This window comes from Kogia breviceps, chromosome 10 (genome assembly GCF_026419965.1).
Source record: "Kogia breviceps isolate mKogBre1 chromosome 10, mKogBre1 haplotype 1, whole genome shotgun sequence".
In the NCBI taxonomy this organism is placed as follows: Eukaryota; Metazoa; Chordata; class Mammalia; order Artiodactyla; family Physeteridae; genus Kogia; species Kogia breviceps.
The window spans coordinates 39,008,776-39,030,153 of NC_081319.1; the positions used below are offsets into that span (position 1 = coordinate 39,008,776).

The window sequence follows — 21,378 nt, forward strand, 5'->3', positions numbered from 1 at the left end:
AGGCAGAAAGGAGGATCCAGCCTTTCTGTCCCAGCGTGGTACATTATTGCCCTTTCTCTATCAGCGCGAGCTGTAAACAGTCACATCTGAAGGTTTGGCTCGCTTTGATTTAGATCCCCAGTTCTCACACAGTCCAGTTGATATGCCCCACTCTGCCACTAATGAGCTGTAAGGGAGCTCATCCCATCTTGGAATAAAAACCTGATTAACTTTAACTTCTTTCTTTTTAAAGAGAGGAATTTTGCTCTACGAATCCTGCTCACAGCACCAATTTAATGTTTTGCCAAAAGCCTGCTTTCAGTTTCAGGGTTCGTTGGGTTTGCTGGCAAAATAACCACTCATCTCACACAACTGAACAGATTTAATTAATTTTTTAATAGAAGATTACTTAAGTTCAATATACAGTCATTAGAAGGGGATGAATAAAAATATTTGAGATATAACAGAGTGTACATCACCAGATTGGGCCGACACCTACATCCAGATTCAAATGGCAGCTGAGAAGTCCCGAGTATTAGCAATCTGGAGTCCCAGTGGGGAAGGGTCCTGGGTGGTGTATCCACCCCACAGGTGAGACTTCAGATTATAGCTCTGGGGGCTTCTGTTTATAATCCTAGGCCACAAACTGATATCATCAGTTTGTGTGCAGAAATGAAGCTCTGATTTAACTATAACCATGCTGTTGGTTTCACCGCGTGAGTCACAAGATTTTGCAGACCCTGGGGACTGGCCAGGTCCCCAGGGCTCAAGAAATTCCAAAACCCACTCCCTTTCTTATCATAAGTGTTGCTTGACTTGTTGGTAACAATTGTTAGGTGTGCAAGCAGTCACACAGTCCAGGCAGGGTCACAAGTCGGTCAGAGCCCTACTTCTGCCTCTGAAGCCTGAACAAGACTACTTTACTAGTTTTCCCAAAAACACATTTTGTGGCTCTGTTATGTGTATGTATGTTATAATTGTTATTTCTTCTTGCTATATCTAACTTTTTGTCAATATTTAATATCCTTTGTGTCTTGTAACCTTTTATAATTTAAAGTATTTTATCTGCTATTAGTAGAGCCACCTCAGCTCTCCTTTGATTAAGATTTGCATGGATTATCTTTTTCCATCCTTTTACTTTCAACCTCTTTATGGCTTTATATCTAATGTAAATCTGTTGTAGGCAACATATAGATGGATTGATATTTTTTTAAAGTCCTTTCCGCTAATCTCTGCCTTTCAGTAGGAGAGTTTAGTCCGTTTACATTTATTGTGAATACAAGAAGGAGTTACTTTCATTTATCTTTTTGTTTTCTGTGTCTTGCATGTTTTTGTTCCTCAATTCCTCCATTACCATCTTTTTTAGAATTTAGTTGATCTTTTTTTTTGTAGTGAATCATTTTGATTCTCTTCGTTTTTCTGAATGTTTTAAAGTTATTAGTGATTACCTTGGAGATTAAAATTTATATCTTTTTTTTTTTTTTTTTTAACATCTTTATTGTAGTATAATTGTTTTACAATAGTGTGTTAGTTTTCCCTCTACAACAAACTAAATCAGTTATACATACACACATGCTCCCACATCTCCTCCCTCTTGCATCACCCTCTCTCCCACCCTCCCTATCCCACCCCCCCAGGCGGTCACACAGCACAGAGGTGATCTCCCTGTGCTATGCAGCAGCTTCCCACCAGCTATCTAATTTACAATTGATAGTATATATATGTCCCTGCCACTCCCCCACTTCGACACAGCCCACCCCTCCCCCTCCCCATATCCTCAAGTCCATGCTCGAGTAAGTCTGTGTTTTATTCCCGTCCTACCACTAACCTCTTCATGACATTTTTTTCCCTTAGAGTCCATATATATGTGTTAGCATACGGTATTTGTTTTTCTCCTTCTGACTTACTTCACTCTGTATGACAGACTCCAGGTCCATCCACCTCATTATAAATAACTCAGTTTCATTTCTTTTTATGGCTGAGTAATATTCCATTGTATATATGTGCCACATCTTCTTTATCCATTCATCTGTTGATGGACACTTAGGTTGCTTCCATGTCCTGGCTATTGTAAATAGAGCTGCAATGAACATTTTGGTACATGAGTCTTTCTGAATTATAGTTTTCTCAGGGTATATTCCCAGTAGTGGGATTGCAGGGTCGTATGGTAGTTCTATTTGTAGTTTTTTAAGGAACCTCCATACTGTTCTCCATAGCGGCTGTATCAATTTACATTCCCACCAGCAGTGCAAGAGGGTTCCCTTTTCTCCACACCCTCTCCAGCATTTATTGTTTCTAGAGTTTTTGATGATGGCCAATCTGACCGGTGTGAGATGATATCTCATTGTAGTTTTGATTTGCATTTCTCTAATGATTAATGAGGTTGAGCATTCTTTCATGTGTTTGTTAGCAATCTGTATATCTTCTTTGGAGAAATGTCTATTTAGTTCTTCTGCCCATTTTTGGATTGGGTTGTTTGTTTTTTTGTTATTGAGCTGCATGAGTTGCTTATAAATTTTGGAAATTAATCCTTTGTCAGTTGCTTCATTTGCAAATATTTTCTCCCATTCTGAGGGTTGTCTTTTGGTCTTGTTTATGGTATCCTTTGCTGTGCAAAAGCTTTTAAGTTTCATTAGGTCCCATTTGTTTATTTGTGTTTTTATTTCCATTTCTCTAGGAGATGGGTCAAAAAGGATCTTGCTGTGATTTATGTCGTATAGTGTTCTGCCTATGTTTTCCTCTAAGAGTTTGATAGTGTCTGGCCTTACATTTAGGTCTTTAACCCATTTTGAGTTTATTTTTGTGTGTGGTGTTAGGGAGTGTTCTAATTTCATACTTTTACATGTAGCTGTCCAGTTTTCCCAGCACCACTTATTGAAGAGGCTGTCTTTTCTCCACTGTATATCCTTCCCTCCTTTATCAAAGATAAGGTGACCATATGTGTGTGGGTTTATCTCTGGGCTCTCTATCCTGTTCCATTGATCTATATTTCTGTTTTTGTGCCAGTACCATATTGTCTTGATTACTGTAGCCTTGTAGTAGAGTCTGAAGTCAGGGAGCCTAATTCCTCCAGCTCCATTTCTCGTTCTCAAGATTGCTTTGGCTATTCGGGGTCTTTTGTGTTTCCATACAAATTGTGAAATTTTTTGTTCTAGTTCTGTAAAAAATGCCAGTGGTAATTTGATAGGGATTGCATTGAATCGGTAGATTGCTTTGGGTAGTATAGTCATTTTCACAATGTTGATTCTTCCAATCCAAGAACATGGTATATTTCTCCACCTATTTGTATCATCTTTAATTTCTTTCATCAGTGTCTTATAGTTTTCTGCATACAAGTCTTTTGTCTCCTTAGGTAGGTTTATTCCTAGATATTTTATTCTTTTTGTTGCAATGGTAAATGGGAGCGTTTTCTTAATTTCACTCTCAGATTTTTCATCATTAGTGTATAAGAATGCCAGAGATTTCTGTGCATTAATTTTGTATCCTGCAACTTTACTAAATTCATTGATTAGCTCTAGTAGTTTTCTGGTAGCATCCTTAGGATTCTCTATGTATAGTATCATGTCATCTGCAAACAGTGACAGCTTTACTTCTTCTTTTCCTATTTGGATTCCTTTTATTTCTTTTTCTTCTCTGATTGCTGTGGCTAGAACTTCCAAAACTATGTTGAATAAGAGTGGTGAGAGTGGGCAACCTTGTCTTGTTCCTGATCTTAGTGGAAATGGTTTCAGTTTTTCACCATTGAGAACGATGCTAGCTGTGGGTTTGTCATATATGGCCTTTATTATGTTGAGGAAAGTTCCCTCTATGCCCACTTTCTGCAAGGTTTTTATCATAAATGAGTGTTGAATTTTGTCAAAAGCTTTCTCTGCATCTATTGAGATGATCATATGGTTTTTCTCCTTCAGTTTGTTGATATGGTGTATCACATTGATTGATTTGCGTATATTGAAGAATCCTTGCATTCCTGGGATAAACCCCACTTGATCATGGTGTATGATCCTTTTAATGTGCTGTTGGATTCTGTTTGCTAATATTTTGTTGAGGATTTTTGCATCTATGTTCATCAGTGATATTGGCCTGTAGTTTTCTTTCTTTGTGACGTCTTTGTCTGGTTTTGGTATCAGGGTGATGTTGGCCTCATAGAATGAGTTTGGGAGTGTTCCTACCTCTGCTATCTGTTGGAAGAGTTTGAGAAGGATAGGTGTTAGCTCTTCTCTAAATGTTTGATAGAATTCGCCTGTGAAGCCATCTGGTCCTGGACTTTTGTTTGCTGGAAGATTTTTAATCACAGTTTCAATTTCAGTGCTTGTGATTGGTCTGTTCATATTTTCTATTTCTTCCTGGTTCAGTCTCGGCAGGTTGTGCATTTCTAAGAATTTGTCCATTTCTTCCAGGTTGTCCATTTTATTGGCATAGAGTTGCTTGTAGTAATCTCTAATAATCTTTTGTATTTCTGCAGTGTCAGTTGTTATATCTCCTTTTTCATTTCTAATTCTATTGACTTGAGTCTTCTCCCTTTTATTCTTGATGAGTCTGGCTAACGGTTTATCAATTTTATTTATCTTCTCAAAGAACCAGCTTTTAGTTTTATTGATCTTTGCTATTGTTTCCTTCACTTCTTTTTCATTTATTTCTGATCTGATCTTTATGATTTCTTTCCTTCTGCTAAATTTGGGGGTTTTTTGTTCTTCTTTCTCTAATTGCTTTAAGTGCAAAGTTAGGTTGTTTATTCGAGATGTTTCCTGTTTCTTAAGGTATGATTGTATTGCTATAAACTTGCCTCTTAGAACTGCTTTTGCTGTATCCCATAGGTTTTGGGTCGTTGTGTCTCCATTGTCGTTTGTTTCTAAGTATTTTTTGATTTCCTCTTTGATTTCTTCAGTGATCACTTCGTTATTAAGTAGTGTATTGTTTAGCCTCCATGTGTTTGTATTTTTTACAGATCTTTTCCTATAATTGATATTTAGTCTCATAGCGTTGTGGTCGGAAAAGATACTTGATACGATTTCAATTTTCTTAAATTTGCCAAGGCTAGATTTGTGACCCAATATATGATCAATCCTGGAGAATGTTCCATGAGCACTTGAGAAAAATGTGTATTCTGTTGTTTTTGGATGGAATGTCCTATAAATATCAATTAAGTCCATCTTGTGTAATGTATCATTTAAAGCTTGTGTTTCCTTATTTATTTTCATTTTGGATGATCTGTCCATTGGTGAAAGTGGGGTGTTAAAGTCCCCCATTATAATTGTGTTGCTGTCGATTTCCCCTTTTAAGGCTGTTAGTATTTGCCTTATATATTGAGGTGCTCCTATGTTGGGTGCATAAATATTTACAATTGTTATATCTTCTTCATGGATCGATCCCTTGATCATTATGTAGTGTCCTTCTTTGTCTCTTGTAATAGTCTTTATTTTAAAGTCTATTTTGTCTGATATGAGAATTGCTACTCCAGCTTTCTTCTGATTTCCATTTGCATGGAATATCTTTTTCCATCCCCTTACTTTCAGTCTGTATGTGTCCCTAGGTCTGAAGTGGGTCTCTTGTAGACAGCATATATATGGGTCTTGTTTTTGTATCCATTCAGCCAGTCTGTGTCTTTTGGTGGGAGCATTTAATCCATTTACATTTAAGGTAATTATCGATATGTATGTTCCTATTACCATTTACTTGTTTCGGGTTGTTCTTGTAGGTCTTTTCCTTCTCTTGTGTTTCTTGCCTAGAGAAGTTCCTTTAGGATTTGTTGTAGAGCTGGTTTGGTGTTGCTGAACTCTCTCAGTTTTTGCTTGTCTGTAAAGGTTTTAATTTCTCCATCAAATCTGAATGAGATCCTTGCTGGGTAGAGTAATCTTGGTTGTAGGTTTTTTTCCTTCATCACTTTAAATATGTCCTGCCACTCCCTTCTGGCTTGTAGAGTTTCTGCTGAAAGATCAGATGTTAGCCTTATGGGGATTCCCTTGTGTGTTATTTGTTGTTTTTCCCTTGCTGCTTTTAATATGTTTTCTTTGTATTTAATTTTTGACAGTTTGATTATTATGTGTCTCGGTGTGTTTATTCTTGGGTTTATCCTGTATGGGACTCTCTGTGCTTCCTGGACTTGATTGACTATTTCCTTTCCTATATTAGGGAAGTTTTCAACTATAATCTCTTCAAATATTTTCTCAGTCCCTTTCTTTTTCTCTTCTTCTTCTGGGACCCCTATGATTCGAATGTTGGTGCGTTTAATGTTGTCCCAGAGATCTCTGAGACTGTCCTCAGTTCTTTTCATTCTTTTTTCTTTCTTCTGCTCTGCAGCAGTTATTTCCACTATTTTATCTTCCAGGTCACTTATCCGTCCTTCTGCCTCAGTTATTCTGCTATTGATCCCATCTAGAGTATTTTTAATTTCATTTATTGTGTTGCTCATCGTTGCTTGCTTCCTCTTTATTTCTTCTAGGTCCCTGTTAACTGTTTCTTGCAAATTGTCTATTCTATTTCCAAGATTTTGCATCATCTTCACCATCATTATTCTAAATTCTCTTTCAGGTAGATTGGCTATTACCTCTTCATCTGTTAGGTCTGGTGTGTTTTTATCTTGCTCCTTCATCTGTTGTGTGTTTTTCTGTCTTCTCATTTCGCTTATCTTACTGTGTTTGAGGTCTCCTTTTTGCACGCTGCAGGTTCGTAGTTCCTGTTGTTTTTGGTGGCTGTCCCCAGTGGCTAAGGTTGGTTCAGTGGGTTGAGTAGATTCCCTGGTTGGGGGGACTAGTGCCTCTGTTCTGGTGGATGAGGCTGGATCTTGTCCTTCTGGTGGGCAGGTCCTCGTCTGGTGGTGTGCTTGGGGATGTTGGTAACCTTATTATGATTTTAGGCAGTCTCTCTGCTAATGGATGGGGCTGTAGACCTGTCTTGCTCTTTGTTGGGGATAGGGTGTCCAGCACTGTTCTTTGCTGGTCCTTGAGTGAAGCTGGGTCTTGGTGTTGAGATGGAGGTCTCTGGGAGATTTTCGCCGTCTGATATTACGTGGAGCTCGGAGGTCTCTTGTGGACTAGTGTCTTGAGGTTGGTTCTCCCACCTCAGGGACACCGCCCTGGTGCCTGGCTGGGGCGCCAAGAACCTTTAATCCACACGGCTCAAAATAAAAGGTAGAATAAATAGAGAGGAAAGAAAAGGAAGGAAGGAGGGAGGGAGGGAAGGAAGGAAGAAAAGAAGGAAGAAATGAAGGAAGGAAGCAAGAAAGCAAGGACGGAAGGTGCAGAGGAAGAAAGGGAGGAAGGAAGAGAGGAAGGGAGGAAAGAAGGGGGAAGGAAGGAAGAAAGGAGGGAAGGAGGGAAGAAAGGAAGAAAGAAAGGGAGAAGACAGAGTAGTATAAAGTATAGTTATTAAAATAAAAAAGAATTATTAAGAAGAAAAATTTCCTTTTAAAAAAAAAACAAAAAACAAGAAAAAAAACCAAAACAAACAAACAAACAAACAAAAAACAGAGAAATGGGTCGGTCTAACCCTAGGACAAATGGTGCAAGCAAAGCTATACAGACAAAATCTCACACAGCAGCACACACATACACACCCACAAAAAGAAAAAAAAGGGGAAAATAATAGTATATCTTGCTCCCAAAGTCCACCTCCTCAACTTGGGATGATTCGTTGTCTCTTCAGGTTTTCAACAGATGCAGGGCACTTCAAGTTGATTGTGGAGCTTTAATCCGCCGCTTCTGAGGCTGTTGGGAGAGATCTCCCCCTCTCCTCTCTGTTCGCACAGCTCCTGGGGTTCAGCTTTGGACTTGGTCCCGCCTCTGCGTGTAGGTTGTCCGAGGGCGACTGCCCTTCGCTCAGACAGGACGATGTTAAAGGAGCAGTTGATTTGGGGGCTCCAGCTCACTCAGGCTGGGGGGAGGGAGTGGCACGGGGGCGGGGCGAGTCCGCGACGTCAGAGGCCGACGTGACACTGCACAGGCCCAAGGCGCGCCGTGCGTTCTCCCGGGGAAGCTGTCCCTGGATCCCGGGACCCCGGCAGTGGCGGACTGCCCGGGCTCCCGGGAGGGCCGGTGTGGAGAGTGACCTGTGCTCACACACAGGCCTCTTGGTGGTGGCAGCAGCAACCTTAGCGTCCGACACCCGTCTCTACTGTCCGTGCCGACAGCCGCGGCTCGCGCCCGTTTCTGGAGCTCCTCTACGCGGTGCTCTTAATCCCCTCACCTCACACCCGAGGAAGCAAAGAGGCAAGAAAAAGTCTCTTGTCTCTTCGGCAGCTCCGCGCCCGGTTCTAGGGCTCCTTTAAGTGGCGCACTTAATCCCCTCTCCTCGCTCCCAGGCAGCAAAGAGGGAGGAAAAGGTCTCTTGCCTCTTCGGCAACTCCAGACTTCTCCCGAACTCCCTCCCGGCCAGCCGTGGCGCACTAGCCCCCTTCAAGCTGTCTTCACTCTGCCAACTCCAGCCCTTTCCCCGGGATCCGACTGAAGCCCGAGCCTCAGCTCCCGGCCCCGCCCGCCCCGGCGGTCGAGCAGACAAGCCTCTCGGGCTGGTGAGCGCCGATCGGCACCGATCCTCTGCGGGATTCTCTCCGCTTTGCCCTCCGCACCCCTGTGGCTGAGCTGTCCTCCGCGGCTCCGGAGCTTCCCCCTCCGGCGCCCGCAGTCTCCGCCCGCGAAGGGGCCTCTAGTGTGTAGGAGTCTTTCCTCCTTCTCGGCTCCCTCCCACTGGCGTAGGTCCCGTCCCTATTCTTTTGTCCCTGTTTATTCTTTTTTCTTTTGCCCTACCCAGATATGTGGGGAGTTTCTTGCCTTTTTGGAGGTCCGAGGTCCTCTGCCAGCGTTCGGTGGGTGCTCTACAGGAGAAGCTCCACGTGTAGATGTATTTCTGATGTCTCTGTGAGGAGGAAGGAGATCTCCGCGTCTTACTCTTCCGCCATCTTTAAGCCGTCTCCTAAAATTTATATCTTAAACTCATAACCTGGTTAGTTTATTACAAACACTCTGCCCTTACACACCTCTATCCCTCCCTCTTTTTATTTATTTATATGTACATATATTTATAAGATTACATCTTTATACATTGTATGCCTGTTAACATAGATTTATAAGTTTTATGCATTTGTCTGTTAAATCATTTAGGAAGAAGAGAGAAATTACAAACCATACCAAGTATACAATAATACTGGCTTTTATGTTTATCTATGTAGTCATGTTTACCGGTGTTATATATTTTTTTCTTAATGGCTTTGAGTTGTCCTTTCATTTTAGCCTGAAGGACTCCCTTTAGCATTTTTTATAGGACAAATACACTGGTAATATACACCTTCAGTTTTTGTTATTTGGAAATATCTTAATTTTCCCTACATTCTTTTTTTTTTAAAATTAATTTATTTATTTATTTATGGCTGTGTTGGGTCTTCATTGCTGCATGTGGGCTTTCTCTAGTTGTGGTGAGTGGGGGCTACTCTTTCGTTGTGGTGTGCAGGCTTCTCATTGCGGTGGTTTCTCTTGTTGCAGAGCACTGGCTCTCGGCGCACAGGCTTCAGTAGTTGTGGCACATGAGCTCGGTAGTTGTGGCTCGCAGGCTCTAGAGCGCAGGCTCAGTAGTTGTGGTACACAGGCTTAGTTGCTCCGTGGCACGTGGGATCTTCCTGGACCAGGGCTCGAACCCGTATCCCCTGCATTGGCAGGAGGATTCTTTTTTTTTCTTTTCTTTTCTTTTTTTTTTTTTTTTTTTTTGTGGTATGCGGGCCTCTCACTGTTATGGTCTTTTCCGTTGTGGAGCACAGGCTCCAGGCGCACAGGCTCAGTGGCCATGGTTCACGGACCCAGACGCTCCGCGACATGTGGGATCTCCCCAGACCAGGGCACGAACCCGTATCCCCTGCATCAGCAGGCAGACTCTCAACCACTGTGCCTCAGGGAAGCCCCTCCCTTCATTCCTGAAGGATAGTTTATCCAGGTATAGAGTTCTTGGTTGACAGTTATCTTCTTTCAGGATTTTAAATACTGCCTTCTGGAGGATTCTGAGGAGAAATCAGCTGTTAATCTTATTGAAGATCTCTTGTACATTACCAGGTGCTACTGTCTTGCTGCTTTAAATATTCTCTTTATCTTTGGGTTTCAACAGTTTTATAGTGTGTTTTTGTTTTATGTGTCTTGGTGTGGTGTGAATCTTTGAGTTGATCCCATTTGCGCTTCATTAGGCTTCTTGCACATATATACTCATGTCTTTCCTGAGATTTAGAAAGTTTGGGGCCATTACTTCTTCAAATATTTTTTTTCCCTTTTATTTCCTCTTTTTGGAATTTCTAAAATGTAGATATTGTTACATTTGGGGGTGTCCCACAGGTCCCTTAGACTCTACTTTTACTTATTCTTTATTCTTTTTGCCTCTCAATGTGTAATAATTTCAGTTGTTTTACCTTCTGGTACACTGATACTCCTTATGTGTGCTCAGATCTGCTGTTGAATCCCTCTAGTGACTTTTTCTTTTTTTTTTTTTCTAATTTATTTATTTTATTTATTTATTTTTGGTTGCATTGGGTCCTCGTTGCTGCGCAGGCTTTCTCTAGTTGCGGCAAGTGGGGGCTACTCTTTGTTGTGGTGCGTGGGCTTCTAATTGTGGTGCCTTCTCTTGTTGCAGAGCATGGGCTTTAGGTGTGTGGGGTTCAGTAGTTGTGGCTCACGGGCTCTAGAGCGCAGACTCAGTAGTTGTGGCACAAGGGCTTAGTAGCTCTGTGGCATGTGGGATTTTCACGGACCAGGCTTGAACCCGTGTCCCCTGCATTGGCAGGCGGATTCATTTTTTTCCTTAATTTTTAAATTTAATTTATTTTTTTATACAGCAGGTTCTTATTAGTCATCAATTTTATACACATCAGTGTATACATGTGAATCCCAATCTCCCAGTTCATCACACCACCACCACCCTGCGACTTTCCCCCCTTGGTGTCCATACGTTTGTTCTCTACATCTGTGTCTCAATTTCTGACAGGCGGATTCTTAGCCACTGTGCCACCAGGGAAGCCCCTCTAGTGACTTTTTCATTTCAGTTATTGTACTTTTCAGCTGCAGAATTCCTGTTTGGCTCCTTTTTGTAATTTCTATTTATTTACTGATATTTTTATTTTGTATGTATATCATTTTCCTGAATTCCTTTGACCATTATTTTCTTTAACTTGTTAAATGTATTTAAGACAGTTGATTTAACATCTTTGGCTAATAATAATAATTCGGGGGAGGTGGTGGGATGAATTGGGAGATTGGGATTGACATATATACACTAATATGTATAAAATAGATAACTAATAGAAAAATAATTCCAGTGTCTTTGCTTCCTCATGGTTTTGGGGTTTTTTTGTTTTTTGTTTTGTTTTTTTGGTAAGAAGTAGATTTATTTAGAGATAGAAATTCTGTAGATAGAATGCAGTCCATCTCAAAAGGCAAGAGTGGCCCCAGGGCATGGGGTTGTCTTGGAAAGTGAGGGCAGCAAAGGGAGAAACACACTTCACAGACAGAATGTAGGCTGTCTCAGAAGGAGAGAGGCCATGGTGTTTTGTTTTTGGTGTTTTTTGTTTTTTGTCAGGTTCTCCTTTTCCTGTGATCAGGTATTGATTTTCTGTTTTTTGTATGTTTTTAAATTTTTTGTTAAAACGACATTTGAGTATTACGTTGTGGTAACTTTATTAATTTTTTAAATAAAAAATTATTTTTATTTATTTATTTGTCTATTTATTTGGTTGCGCCAGGTCTTTGTTGCAGCAGGCGTTCTCCTTAGTTGCAGCCGGTGGGCTCCGTAGTTGCGGGTGGCGGGCTCCTTAGTTGTGGCATGCTAACTCTTAGTTGTGGCATGCATGTGGGATCTGGTTCCTTGACTAGATCCCAGGATTGAACCCAGGCCCCCTGCATTGGGAGCATGGAGTCTTTAACCATTGCACCACCAGGGAAATCCCTGTTGTGGTAACTTTAGCAATCTAACTTCCCACTCCTCAGGTGTTGATAGTTTTTGCTCATTGAGTGTGAGAGCCTTCCATTTGTGACTTTTACAGATAAATTTTCGAAATGTGTATTCTTTATTGTATGTGATAATTGAAGTTTCTGTTCAATTATATCTGCAGTTAGACAGTGACCTGACAAATATTTCCTTAAATGTCTGGCTCCCAAAAGGGGGAAAAATGAAAACAAGTACTGTTCTCTTAAATCTCCTGGAAGCTGCTTCAGCCTGTGGGTGTTGGAACAATGGTCACCAGCCTCTGCCTGCTCCTCAGTGATCAAAAGCAGCCGTCATCAGTCAGAACACACAACCCCAATATTTGGAGGACAAGATCTTTATTGTGTCCACCCTAGCCCTCCAGCAAGCTATAACCGGAATGAAGGTAGCCATGCCACTGTTGCTTGCTGTGAGGCTGGGGGTTGGGTAGGTGCTACACAAAAGGCTTACATTTACCAGTATTCACCAGCCTCTTCATCAAGCTCTAGCTTGGAAGTTTCATGTTTTCCAGCTAGACTCCAGAGTTCCAAAAGTTACTTCAGACAGTTTCTGCCAACTCATTAGTTGTTTGGGTTAAGGGATGGATTCCTGAAGCCTCCTTCTCTTCCATCTTATATGAAATCAATCCACTAAATTGTCTTAATTTCTAATTGTTTGCTGATAGCATAGAAAAATATAATTGGCTTTTGTATATTGACCTTGTATCCTATGATCTTGTGAAATTCACATAGTAGTTTTAGAAGTTGTTTGTAGATAGCTAAATATTTTCTACGTATTTTATGTACATATAAAGTATTTCTATTATGTTATCTATGGATAGAGAAAGTCTTGTTTCTTTTTTTCTGGTCTTTATGCTTTAAAAAATTTTTTCTTGCTTTACTATACTGACTGATAAAATGTTGAATAGAAATGGTGAGAATGGATATCTTTGCCTTATTTTGATTATATGAGGGAAATGTTCAGGATTTCACATTGACTGTGATGTCAGCGATATTTTTTGGGGGTTTTTCATAAATGCTGTTTATCAGGTAAGGAAGTTTTTTTCAGATTTTTATTTGTGAGAGTTTAAAATTATGAGTGGGTGTTGAATTTTGTTGAGTGTCTTCCTGTATGGTTTTATTCCTTTCTTCTGTTAATATGATGGATTACATTATTGTTTCTACAGATAGTCAACCTTGCATCCCACACTTTGTCATATTATTCCTTCTGTATGTCACTGAATTTGTTTTGCTAAACTTTTATTTATTTATTTATTTTTGGCTGCGTTGGGTCTTCATTGCTGCACATGGGCTTTCTCTAGTTGTGGCGAGCAGCGGCTACTCTTTGTTGTGGTGTGTGGGCTTCTCATTGTAGTGGCTTCTCTGGTTGCAGAGCATGGGCTCTAGGCGCGCGGGCTTCAGTAGCTGTGGCACGTGGGGTCAGTAGTTGTGGCTTGTGGGCTCTAGAGTGCAGGCTCAGTAGTTGTGGCGCACGGGTTAGTTGCTCCACGGCATGTGGGATCTTCCCAGACCAGGTCTCAAACCCATGTCCCCTGCATTGGCAGGAGGATTCTTAACCACTGTGCCACCAGGGAAGCCCTCATACGCTTTTTTAAGGGCGTGATACTTTGTCATTATGCTTTTAGTGCTTAAGTGGGTATATTTAATTTTAGAAGAGGTAGTAGAAATACTGGATTTTTAAACCAGTTTTAATGAAAATTTGAGGAAATTAGCAAATATACCTGTTCAATGTGAAGGTACTAAGGATGCTTCTGTTTACAAAAAGATTGTATATCAAACCCAAGTGGTTAATCTCAGGGTATAAAAATACATTGGCCACAGAATTTCCATTTCTTTTTTTTGGCCACACCATGCAGCATGTGGGATCTTAGTTCCCCGATCAGGGATCAAACCCGTGTCCCCTGCATTGGAAGCACGGAGTCTTCCACTGGACCGCCAGGGAAGTCCCAGAATTTCCACTTCTAACCAAGCTCCTTAGAGTGCATGTCTGCTGGTCTGCATTTTGAGTGTGTGTCTGTGCTTGCCTGACTAACAAACTTGGTGACCAGGTATTGTCTTTCTCTTGCTGTGAAGACAGTGCTTTTCTAGTTCTTAAAATAGTTTGGACCTTATTCACCACCATATCTGATTGCAGTTTCTCTTTCTTTGCCAGGGCTTTTATTCATTGCCACTTTCTAGCTTTGCTGTGTTGTTGACTTAAAACAAACAAAGCTACTTATATCTCCTAAATTTGGTTCAAGTTCTTTGATGTGGTTTATTCTTTATAAGTGAGATTATCTGTATGTTTGCCTGATTTTTTTGCCCCTTGTTTCTCTTTTGTATCATTAATGAAAATGATCTAATCATCCTCCCTCATAGGATGATTCTTTTCTCCTTCCATATCTTGTTTAGTTTCTGTTATTGTCATTCTTATCCAGGTACATTTAAACATCTTTTTCTTTCATATATCAACTCTTTTTTGAGTCAAAACACAGAATTTTGCGTTCTTTTTATTTCTTTGGTTTGGAATTCTATCCTTTGGTCAACATACTTCTCTGTAAAGGCACGTTAACTCTTTGTTCTGGGTTTGGTAGCCCTAGGTTAGAAGTCTGTAAACTTTTTTGATTTACAATCCTAATAGTAAAAAAAACAAGAGAGAAAGACCTTGTCCTGTCATAACATTTTTCATATGTTGTATACTTACCTTACTGTACACATCTGTTGTATAATCATATACATACATTCATTTATTCAGCTGTTTTTATTGTGTTGCTACCACGTGCCAGACCCTGCTCCAGGAAGTTTGGATAATATATAGTGAAAAAACAAAGAGCCTTTCCTTCATGGAGCTGATATCATAATAATAATAAACCACAGACATTATCAATAAATAAAATATATAACATGTCAGAAGGGGATAAGTGCCATGAAAAAAAGAAAAAGTAGAGCAGATTAAGAGGGATGGAACATCCAGGTGGGTTTGCAATTTAAACTTAGGGAGGTTAGGGTAGACCTAATTGAGAGAGACTTTTGGGCACAGACTGACTTTTTGGGGTTTGTTTTGTTTTGTTTTGTTTTGGCTGCGTTGGGTCTTCATTGCTGCTCACGGGCTTTCTCTCGTGGTGAGCGGGGGTACTCTTCACTGCAGTGCACAGGCTTCTCATTGTGGTGGCTTCTCTTGTTGTGGAGCACGGGCTCTAGGCGTGCAGGCTTCAGCAGTTGTGGCACGTGAGCTCAGCAGTTGTGGCTTGCAGGCTCTAGAGCGCAGGCTCAGTAGTTGTGGCACACGGGCTTAGTTGCTCCACGGCATGTGGGATCTTCCCAGACCAGGGCTCGAACCCCTGTCCCCTGCATTGGTAGGTAGATTTTTAACCACTGCACTACCAGGGAAGTTCTGAGCCAAGACTTTTGAAGGAGGTGAGGGAGTTAGCCACTTGGATATCTGGGGGAAGAATGGTCCAGACAGAAGGAATGGCTGGTGCAAAGACCCTAAAGTAGGAATATTCCTGTGTCTAGCCAGTATAACTCAGAGTGAGGTAATAAGCAAAGGGGAAAGGGGTAGGAATCAGATAAGAGAGAAAATGGGGGTGGGGAGGAATGCAGATCTTATAGGTTATGGCAGGGTGTTGCGTGAGATGGGAGCCATTGCAGGATTTTGAACAGAGAAAGTCACATGCTCCGACTTTGAGTTTAACAGAGCCACTGACTGCTGTGTTGAGAACAGATTGCAGGAAGGCCATGATAGAAGCTGGATACCAGTTGGTGATCACACCAGGTGGTAGCATTAGAGATGGTAAGAAGTAGTTGGATTTGGATTTGTTCTGAAGATAGATAGACTCAGTAGGATTACATGATACCCTACTGATATCATGGGGTTTGAGAGAAAAAGAGGAATCAAGAATGCCTGTCAGGATTTTTGTGAGAACAACTGTGAAAATGGAGCTGGGGATGGGTAAGACTGCAGGTGGAGAGGTTATTTGGGGGTGGGGGGAAATGAGTTCTGTCTTGGCAATGTTAAATTTAACCTTCTGGGCTTTCCTGGTGGTGCAGTGGTTAAGAATCCGCCTGCCAGTGCAGGGGACACGGGTTCGAGCCCTGGTCCGGGAAGATCCCACATGCCGTGGAGCAGCTAAGCCCATGGGCCACAACTACTGAGCCTGCGCTCTAGAGCCCGCGAGCCACACCTACTGAGCCCACGTGCTGCAACTACTGAAGCCCGCACGCCTAGAGCCCACGCTCCACAACAAGACAAGCCACCGCAATGAGAAGCCCGCTCACTGCAACGAAGAGTAGCCCCCGCTCGCTGCAACTAGAGAAAGCCTGTGCACAGCAACGAAGACCCTGTGCGCAGCAACGAAGACCCAATGCAGCCAAAAATAAATAAATGTAAAAAAAAAATTTAAACTTTCTAGATCAGATAGGCAGTTGGATATATGAATTTGGTGTTCAAGAAAGAGGACTGAACTGAAAGTGTAGCTAGACAGAAGAGGACCAAGGACTGAGCCCCAAGGCCTCCAGCATTAGTCTGGGAAGAAGAGAAAGAACCAGCAAAGTAGACTGAGTAACAGGAAGATGAGGAGAGTGTGGTGCTTGAAGGCCAAGTGAAGAAAGCAGATCAAGGAGTTCTAATATTTTTTTTCCCATTTCCAAGGGACTGTGATGGTATTCATACTCCACTTTGGGAACCATTGCTAGTACGTTCTTCTCCTGTCATGTACTGTGTATTGACATCAGGCTTTTAGCACTATGAAGGCTTTTTGTTTTATTTAATGAAATATAAGTTCAGGGAATAATACAATACTAGTGTACTGGGCACATAGATTAAAAAATGTTAACATTTTACCATATTTGTTTCAGACTTTTTAAAAAGAAATTAAAAATTATTAAAAGAGCTGAAGTTCCCTTTTCTTCCTAGATACCAGTCCCCTCCTTTCCTTTCCTCCTGTAAAGTTGATGCACATTCTTCCATTTCATATCATTGTTGTCGTTAATACATATGTGTCCATAAATTCATGTATAATACTGTTTTATGTATTAAAAATTTACAGTGATGGCATACTAGAAATATTTCCAAACATGTTTTTCCAATTTGTTTTGAAATGTATTCATGTTGACACATGTAGATTATTAATTCAGTACTATACAGTTTATGAATATACCCATTCATTTATCCATTCGCCCATTGATGAACATTTAAATCGTTTCCCATTTTTCTGTTATTACAATGCTGCAGTGAACATCCTTGAACCTGCCATCTTGGGTACGTGCTGGGTTGTGGAGAGTACAGATCTTTGGTTTTGTGTTGCCGTCATCAGAATAGTAGAGGAGCCATTTCTCCCTGGTTTGCCAGTGCTTAGTATGTTCACACTTTGTATTTTTTGCCGATCTTACAGAATTGAAATGGTTTCCTGTTTAAATTTGCATTCCTCTGGTATTTGTGAAGGGGGACATCTTATCACATGTTTATTAGCCATCTGAGTGTTTTCTTTTTTCCATTTGCTTTGTTTCCCCACTTATATTTATAGGAGTTCTTCATGTATTGTTTACTAATATTGCTAATTATAAATATTGCAAATATCATTTCTCTATCTGACTTTTTTTTTTTTTTTTTTTTTTTGCGGTACGCGGGCCTCTTACCGTTGTGGCCTCTCCCGTTGCGGAGCACAGGCTCCGGACGCGCAGGCGCAGCGGCCATGGCTCACGGGCCCAGCTGCTGCGTGGCATGTGGGATCTTCCCGGACTGGGGCACGAACCCGCGTCCCCTGCATCAGCAGGCGGACTCTCAACCACTGTGCCACCAGGGAAGCCCTCTATCTGACTTTTATCTTCACTTATGATTCTCTTACACAAAAAAATAATTTTATTGTGGCTGGTGGTAGGAAGAGGGGATTGCAAGTGGGTATGAGGGATATTTTGGAGTGATAGAAATATTTTAAAATTGGGTTGTGGGACTTTTTATACAACACTGTAAATTTACTAAAAATAATTGCATTGTACACTTAAGTGAATTTTATGGTTTATAGATTATACTTCAATAAAAGCTGTTAAAATTTAAAAAATATTTAATGGCGTCTTATTCATCAGTGTTTCCTATTGTGGTTTGTGTTTTTTATGTCTTATGAAATTTTACCTAATCTATTATCAAAAGGCATTTAAATTTTGTCCTTATTGCCTTCAAGTTTTATTTTGCACATTTATATGTTGGGAATTTATTTTGGGTTATTATTGGAGGTAGGGATAGAATTTTATCTGTATGTAGCCTGTTTATGACATAGATCATCTTTTTCAATTGAATAATGGGTATTTAAATATTTAATATTATTTTAATTAAATATTACGTCAGGCACACACCACGCACTCCCATGTCTGTTCCTAAGATCTCTTTGCTTCTCTTTGCAAAATATACTCTTTCTTATTGCTATAATTTCATAAAGAGCTTTGCTGTTGGGGAGGGCAAGTCATCTTTCATTACTCTTTTTTTTTTTAAGTTAAAAAAAAAGTTTCTACATTCTTTTTAAAAATATTTATTTATTTTATTTATTTTTTTGGCTGCCTCAGGTCTTAGTTGCGACACCAGGATCTTTCATTGTGGGCTCGTGGGCTCTTTGTTGTGGCTCTGGACTTTTCTCTAGTTGTGGCGTGCAGGTTTACTCTTTAGTTGTGGCATGTGGGCTCTCTCGTTGAGGCATGTGAGCTCAGTAGTTGTGATGCACGGGCTTAGTTGCCCTGCAGCATGTGAGATCTTAGTTCCCCTACCAGGGATTGAACCTGTGTCCCCTGCATTGGAAGTCGGATTCTTTACCACTGGACCACCAGGGAAGTCCCTTTCATTATTCTTTGACATTGCTGTCTAGCTATGTTACTTAGTCTTTACTCCTCCATATGAATATAAAGTCAGCTTGTCAAGTTTGTCAGAAAACTCTCTTGGAATTTTTTTGAAATTGCATTGCATTTCAATATCGAGCCCCCCCACATGAATATGGTGTATTTATGTCTTCTTTTAGGTCCTTCAGTAAAGTTTTATTGATTTGTCATAATTTTTAAAGATTCATATGTACTTTATATAGTTTTGGTTGCTGTTATAAATGGGATATATTTAAACAGTTTTCATTTTCTAATTATTTTTTGCTAGTATAGGAGACTACTATTGATTATTTTTCCTTTTTATTAAGTCCTGACTTATAGTAAAGCTATACACAGCTCAGTGGATATGTATAGTACTCATCTTTGTCACCTCTACCTTTGTGCCCCTTCTCAATTAGTATTTTCCCAGAGAAACCACTGTTGTGGTCTTCATCATTTTGAATTTCATATAAATAGAATCACACCACATGGCCTCTTTTGTGTCTAGATCCTTTCTTGCTACCTCACACCTGTGACATTCATCTGTGTGGTGTTTGGCAGTAGTTCTTTTTCATTTTTCTGTAGTATTCCACTGTATGAATATACCACAATTCACCCATTTTAATTTTTTTTACAGAATTAAATATCCCATTTATTAATTTATAAGCTATAATAACACCTGATAGTATAGTCATTTTACCTCACCAACAGCTTTTGCTTTGAAAAAGGAAAACAAATATATAAATTTCAGCAATATCAGAAACTTTATTTTATTTGAATTAGAACATAATTCATTTCGGAGTTCAATTATATGTTCAAGGAGTTAGTAACTATAAACAGAAAGTCAGCCTAACTATTGTTAGCTAGTGTCTTAAAAGTGCAAATTTATTTTCATTTTTTGCTGTTCACCAGTGGAAAAAATTCAATTTCAGAATCTCAGCAAGTTCTTAAAAATAGCCTCCTTCCCATTTTATGCAGTGAAACGTGGAACCAAAGTTTTTTAAAGAAAATGAAGGACAAACAAATATAGACTTCTGTAGCTGGTGGTATACAAATTCATAGGCAGAGCAGTGGAACTCCATGACCTCTGGGGGAGCAGTCCGTTCATAAGCTGACAAAATTTTAACCATTTTAATATAAACTTCCAGTGATCTAAAATAACTAATTCAAACAAGCTACATTATTTCCTCTCTGAACATCAGTCACCAGAATATATGGAGGGAATTGCTGCTGCTTAAGCCCCTCTTACTCCAGCATCCACATTTGTGAAGAATGTCTGCTGCTCCTTTTCCTCAAGTATTTAGACCTCTGCTCTGCTCCTGAGGCTGGTGACAGTTTTGAATAAAATGCAGCTATTACTGAAAACCCCACAAGCTAAGCCAGTGGTCCTTTCATTTGGGTACAGTCTTTTTTTTTTAATAAATAAATTTGTTTATTTATTTATGGCTGCGTTGGGTCTTCGTTGCTGTGCGTGGGCTTTCTCTAGTTGTGGCGAGTGGGGGCTACTCTTCGTTGCAGTATGCGTGCTTCTCATTGCGGTGGCTTCTCTTGTCATGCAGCAGGGCTCTAGGCACGCAGGCTTAATTGCTCCGCGGCACGTGGGGTCTTCCCGGACCAGGGCTCAAACCCGTGCCCCCAGCATTGGCAGGTGGATTCTTAACCACTGCGCCACCAGGGAAGTCCTGGGTCATATAATTTTAATCACCACATGATTTTGCCAAATGTTCCAAAGCCTAGCTTGGTGCTATACTTTTCTTGCCTCCTCTAGCACCTGATTCAGACCCCAGTGCAAACAACCCAGTAAGAGTAGACATTGTAGTCAGAACACAGTGGTCTTGTCTACTCTAATGCATAATATTAAATAAAATTCTTGATTAATTTCCATTATTCAAGGTTGTGTTAATCAGAGAGGAGCTTTACTACTAAATACTGAAATTATCATGTTTCCACAACGGGAATTTTCTTATTTTTAAATATTTTAACGTAAAATAATTTTCAATCCAATACATACAATGCTATAAACTATTTCCATAGAAAAGGACAGTTTCCTTTTCACAAAAACAAGATTTCCTCACCAAATATTCTATCAAGTCATGGCAGAAATCATGAAGTCTCATCAGAAAAAGAGTGAACAGGTACTCTGGCAGCAGAGCTTAAAACACTGATTGTGATTTCTGCTCTAGACTGAATGTTTGTGTCCCTGACAAATTCATATGTTGAAACCTAATTTCCAATGTGATGGTGTTTGGAGGTGGGACCTTTGGGGCTGATTAGGTCATGAGGGTAGAGCCCTCATGAATGGAATTAGTGCCCTTATAAAAGAGGCCCCAGAGAGCCTTTTCATCCCTTCTACCATGTGAGGACACAGTTACTCATCAAACATCAAACCTGCCATTGCCTTGGTGTTGAACTTCCCAGCCTTTGGAACAGTGAGAAGCAAATTTCTGTTGTTTATAGGCACCTAGTCTATGGTATTCTATTACAGTAGCCCAGATGAATTAAGACAGTTTTCTAAGGATTCTTCTCAAAACCCTAAGAATGTAGCTCCTTGTAATTACTTCCTTTCAGTACTCCTTAATGCCCCTAAAATGAGAAATGCCCTATTTCTGCCAAGGACAAAAAGGTGTAG

At 40.3% G+C, this 21,378-nt stretch overlaps 1 protein-coding gene across 2 annotated transcripts in view; it reads left to right on the forward strand.

The window, feature by feature from the left end:
* IP6K1 (inositol hexakisphosphate kinase 1) overlaps positions 1-21,378 on the forward strand; it is a 78,765-nt gene that overhangs the window by 28,431 nt on the left and 28,956 nt on the right. The gene's annotated exons all lie outside the window — the stretch shown is intronic.